This window comes from Protopterus annectens, chromosome 7.part0 (assembly GCF_019279795.1).
Source record: "Protopterus annectens isolate FY-2018-M chromosome 7.part0, PAN1.0, whole genome shotgun sequence".
Taxonomy (NCBI): Eukaryota; Metazoa; Chordata; order Ceratodontiformes; family Protopteridae; genus Protopterus; species Protopterus annectens.
The window spans coordinates 1,527,770,021-1,527,776,228 of NC_056739.1; the positions used below are offsets into that span (position 1 = coordinate 1,527,770,021).

General features: G+C 39.8%; 1 pseudogene; it reads right to left on the reverse strand.

Moving 5' to 3' along the window:
- The window catches only part of LOC122806178, a 72,944-nt pseudogene extending 70,794 nt beyond the window's left edge, over window positions 1–2,150 (reverse strand).
- Between the last annotated feature and the right edge of the window lie 4,058 nt (window positions 2,151–6,208).

The window sequence follows — 6,208 nt, forward strand, 5'->3', positions numbered from 1 at the left end:
GACCAAGAGTCTTTACATATTTGTTTTTCTAGCACAACAAACTTTTGTAACATAGTGTCAATGACCTTTGAACATGCATATGTAGGATAGCCTCTACTGTCAACTAAAGGTCTCATTGGTGGGTTTTTTAAATCTTTGTGTATTTTGGGAATTCCGAACAAGGATGGATACCTTGGAAATAAAGTGATCATATAGTTAAGCGTTGCTTGATCAACTCGTCCTTCTATAAACAAGTCATTCAAACAACTTTTGATCAAATTATATGCTTTATTTGCTTCTGATCTAGAACTCTGCTGGTAGGTATCATTATTCAACAGTAGGTACATACGGTTAATGTAATCTACTTGGTCAAACATGACCAGAACTCCACCTTTATTGGGTTTACAGACACGTATGTCCTGTGTTTGTATGTATTTCACAAGATCTAATTCCCTAGTGTAATCATCATCAGTGCTAGACATTTTGTTCTTAAAGTTAACTACGTGCCTAAAGTCCAACTCGCACAGTTGCTCAAAAGTCTGTAATGGAGGGTGCAATGGAGGATTAAATGTACTTGAAATTCTGAACTCATTATCACATATTGTGTCTACTAAATTCGTAAATTGTAATTGAAAGTTCAGTTTCCTTGTGTACATTTTAAGTTTCATAATAGATTTAGCTATGTCCATACGTTGACTTGGGACATATGTGTGACCTTTTGGAGTTCGACCATATCGACAGAAATTTCAGTAGTCGAAAAATGATACACCTTAAAGTCACCGTCTTTATTAACAATAACCTTAGGTAATTCAGGAGGTGATTGGGGTTCAGTATATCCACGATCATTGTTTAATGAGAGATTGGGATTGCTTACTTGGTCAGTACAGGTCACAACCATAACAACATCCACAGGAGGGGTGAAAGAGGAAGAACCTCTTAAGGTGGGTTGTAAACTGTCACCTAAGAGGTCTTCCTCAACTGTTAATTCCACTCCCTGTTGGAGCTCTGTGTACTCTTGTTGCCTGTGCCAAATCTCTGTTGTTTCGGTTTGGCCCCAAGGGCACTGTCCTTCTGAAAACCCTCTTGCTGGTGACCATATTGATTTGGTTGCCTCTTATTGTAATTGTAATTAACCCGAGGGGCATTCTGCAATCTCTCACTCCTACGTATTTCATCTTGATTAGTGATGTTTACACTGGAGTCACCAAAATGGTCTAAATCATCTATCCTTCCAGAATTATAATTATTGGTGGCTTGTGCGTGGTCGACAAGTTGACCAAGTTGTTGCTCATTTAAACTATTTATTTGTTGTTTTTCAACTCCATGTTGGTTACTGCGAGTTTGACTTGGACGCTACATCTGTGCCTGCGATGGAGGTGGATAAGCAGTGCCCTGGTTATATGCCTTTTGATCACGCTCCAATTTTTTGATTTTATTCCCTTTCAATTTATTCATGTGTAAATTAATACTGTTGAAAATTCTATTATACTCGAATTTGTATCTAACAAATTCTAAGTCTTCATGGTCCTTTGTGTCTAACTCGATTGATTTAGAGATAGAGTCCACAAACAGGGAATAATGCTTAATCATGAGCTCGATGAGCTCAAAGCCCTGCTTATCAAATAAGTGAAGCAATTCTAAATGGAACTGAGAACCTTTAATCAAACCTGTTGGATACTGCACTTTACGTAAGCCTTTCAGCACTATCTTTTGCTTCAAGCATTCCCTAAAGTAGGAAATTTCTAATTGAGTTTTCTTTAGTTTTAAAATGTGGCTATCTAAAAGTTTAAGATTAGTAACAATGCCTGGAGATTCATTATAATTACGTCCTTTTCTTGATTAGCAGCATTAGAGCCTACTTGGTCTGCTGTAAACGAAAAACCTTTAGCCAACCATGCTGTTAAGGCTCGAGCATCAACAACCTTTTCTTTATCAAGGTTTAGAGTGAAATTTTGTGATGTTGCCTGTTCAGGAACTAATCCATTTGTGTTTGTAAAAGCCTGCGCTGATGGGTGCAGTAGCTGATTAGACGGCTGGTTGTCAACTGAATTACTAAGCGACACCATAGAAACTGCCGATCTTTGAACTGGCGTTGGTGTTATTGTATTAGATAAATCGCCATCTACAACAGCTCCCTGCTGGCCAGTACTAAGCACTGTGAGCTGAATCATGGCTGGATAAGGCTCTAGGCAGGAGAATGAATTGGGCCCCCCACTCTGCAGTGATTCCAGTATCCAATTACCTGGCTATCTCTCCCAGTTACCATGAACACCGCTCAAACCTGTCAGTGCACATACTATTTTCTTCTTTACTTCTGCGATTGCAGATATTTGGATTTAATTTAAAACTTTTATTTCAAATTTTATAGCACAAACACTGATAGCCATTTGCTAAATAAACAATACAATCCCACAATGAAAACAGACTTAGTGTGAAAAGTAAAATCCTCTTCCCTTGAAACTCATATATATTGAAATGACATTGAAACTCACATTCAAAGAAAATGCATCTGGCCTGTATTGGATTAAGTTTACCTTTGGGCTGTTTTCAAACCACAAGTCCCTTGCACACATTTTTATGACCATGCATATATCAATGTGTTCTTCAATTCACCTTCCTTATTGCATTAAATTATATCCCTTGTATAATACACCAATGCTTGTTACAATGTGTTTTAAATTTGCAGTTTTGAACATTTTTTCCAGTAAGCAATGAAACAAAATGTATGAACCAAGAATGACAAAACTAGGTATTTCAGAACATTTCAACCATTACAATCCATCAATATGCATAATCTGTGAGGAAGTCAAAGTCATCTGAACAATTCTATAATAAAGAGATCTACAAGTAATGAAGAGGTTGCTGCTAGCAAATAACTTTAAATAGATGTAACAAAACTCACTGTCAACCAAACCCATATCTGTGTGTGTGTGTGTGTGTGTGTGTGTGTGTGTGTGTGTGTGTGTGTGTGTGTGTGTGTGTGTGTGTGTGTGTGCGTGTGCGTGTGTATTGTCAGCAGAACATTTTGAAGAACCTTCCCTGACAGTCTGAATAATTAAAACAGTTCTCAGTTAACACTCGACACTGCCTCCCAATAATCATGCTTATATAACAAACACTTTGTTTGTTTGTGTCTTTCAGCTTTTCCTGGTTAGGGGTCACCACAGCAGAACTTCAGTCCGCTAATGATTGGTAGTTGATTTTTACATGCTGAGCTAGCAGCCCTGACGCACAACCTTCAACAAAGGTATATCCATTTACTCATGTCTCCATGCAGAAGACGCTCTAGCTGAGAATCGAACCGGACAGTGTCTTACTGTGAGGCGACAACGCTACCGCAGCACCACCACCGCGGGCCTTATATAGCAAACACTACTTTAAAATATAAAAGAGAATCCACAAATCAAACAATATACACCTGTCTAATTGGTATAAAAATGACTGATTTTAAAAACTGTTGGATACTAGAACAGTGATTTAGGTAATACATCCAGCCTATATAATCTAAAATAAAATAATTTGCATTTTGCCTAACCTAAATTTCTAAAATGCAAAAAACAAATCAAATATCATGCTAGTCCTAAACTTATATAAGATTACTATATAGCTGTTCTTTCATGCAATAACTTGGCTTAAGTGCTTATAGGAGTTACAAAAGTTGGTTTAAGTATTCTACAACTTCATAAACTCTGTGGCACCATTTAAGTGTACTATTAATTTATTTTGTTCTTTTGCCAGAAACAATGGGATATCAAAGAAAATAATGTATCTATAAAAGGAATCCTCACAATGTCAAAGTGTGAAATACTATATCGAGTTCTATACAGGAACTGATAAGTGCTGTGGAATTTTGGAATGCTATCACCTGATGCATTTAACCCACTGCCAGAAACAGGATTTAACAGGAAAAGTATAAACTATAGATCAGAATTAATTGCTTGCATCTGCATTATGCAATTAGAATAAAAATTGTTGGGAATAACAAAAGTTTTGTAAGAAAGAATGAAATCATATATCAAAACTACTAAAACCATCTGCCCTTGTGATGCAGAGGGATGAAGCCCTGAATGTGTTCCAAATTACCCAGGTTCAATTAGCAGAATTGTTATTAGATGGGCAATGGAATGAGCAGCTGTTGCATGTTCGAACATAAATGGGGAGGGTGGTGACTCTGGAAGCTCCTCTAGAGATGATCAAGGTGAAATTACTTGAGTGGCAGTAGCCCAAATAAAACACAGAGAAAAACAACCCCTGTCTCTGTTTTCCATAGGAAATCATTGTCAGTGCAATTTCTAATTACACACCAGCAATCATTCAGTTATTTTTGGAGATTTCTCCTTCTTTCTAACTAGTGTCACTGCAGAGCTGGTTTTTACATAAGTTTAAGGGTGAGGGGCCTTGCCCTCTTAAAATTAAAATTTTCACCCTTTTATGTTCTGGGTATTACGTTTTGTGATTTTGATCATCAGCATTTCATAGTACTAACTGTGGAATGCTGCATTTGGTGACACCTAGTGAGAGCACTAGGTGTTCTGCTTGTGGAGCACGATTACTGACTGTAGAATGCTGCATTTGGTGACACTTAGTGAGAGCACTAGGTGTTCTGCTTGTGGAGCACGATTACTGACTGTGGAATGCTGCATTTGGTGACACCTAGTGAGAGCATGAGGTGTTCTGCTTGTGGAGCATGATTACTAACTGTGGAATGCTGCATTTGGTGACACCTAGTGAGAGCACTAGGTGTTCTGCTTGTGGAGCACGATTACTGTCTGTGGAATGCTGCATTTGGTGACACCTAGTGAGAGCACTAGGTGTTCTGCTTGTGGAGCACGATTACTGACTGTGGAATGCTGCATTTGGTGACACCTAATGAGAGCACTAGGTGTTTTGCTTGTGGAGCATGATTACTTACTGTGGAATGCTGCATTTGATGACACCTAGTTAGAGCACTAGGTGTTCTGCTTGTGGAGCACAATTAGTGACTGTGGAATGCTGCATTTGGTGACACCTAGTGAGAGCACTAGGTGTTTTGCTTGTGGAGCACGATTACTGACTGTGGAATGCTGCATTCGATGACACCTAGTTAGAACACTAGGTTTTCTGCTTGTGGAGCACAATTACTGACTGTAGAATGCTGCATTTAATGACACCTAGTTAGAGCACAAGGTGTTCTGCTTGTGGAGCACGATTAGTGACTGTGGAATGCTGCATTTGGTGACACCTAGTGAGAGCACTAGGTGTTTTGCTTGTGGAGCATGATTACTGACTGTGGAATGCTGCATTTGGTGACACCTAGGGAGAGCACTAGGTGTTTTGCTTGTGGAGCACAATTACTGACTGGGGAATGCTGCATTTTGTGATACCTAGTGAGAGCACTAGGTGTTTTGCTTGTGTAGTATGATTACTGACTGTGGAATGCTGCATTTGGTGACACCTAGAGAGAGCACTAGGTGTTAAGCTTGTGGAGCACGATTAGTAACTGTGGAATGCTGCATTTGGTGACATCTTGTGAGAGCACTGGGAGTTCTGCTTGTGGAGCATGATTGCTGACTGTGGAATGCTGCATTTGGTGACACCTAGTGAGAGCACTAGGTGTTTTGCTTGTTGAGCATGATTACTGACTGTGGAATGCTGCATTTGGTGACACCTAGTGAGAGCACTTAGGTGTTCTGCTTGTGGAGCATGATTACTGACTGTGGAATGCTGCATTTGGTGACACCTAGTGAGAGCACTAGCTGTTCTTCTTGAGGATCACAATTACTGATTGTGGAATGGTGCATTTGGTGACACCTATTTAAAGCACTAGGTGTTCTGCCTGTGGAGCACTATTACTGACTGTGGAATGCTGCATTTGAAGACATCTGGTGAGAGCACTAGGTGTTCTGCTTGTGGAACAAGATTACTGACTGTGGAATGCTGCATTTGGTGACACCTAGTGACAGCACTAGGTGTTCTGCTTGTGAAGCATGATTACTGACTGTGGAATGCTGCATTTGAAGACATCTAGTGAGAGCACTAGGTGTTCTGCTTGTGGAGCATGATACTGCTGAGCACAGACTGTGAAGCGCTGATTTACACAGAAGCATCTCTGCCAACAGCAAGTGTTTGAACACTCACTGCTCTGAGGTATGCAGCACTGTAGAGTAACTCTAGAGGGAGGATCGGCCACTCCCCAGGACCCGAGACTTGTCTGCTCCCTACCATTTGATTCTCACCAGAGGGGGAATTA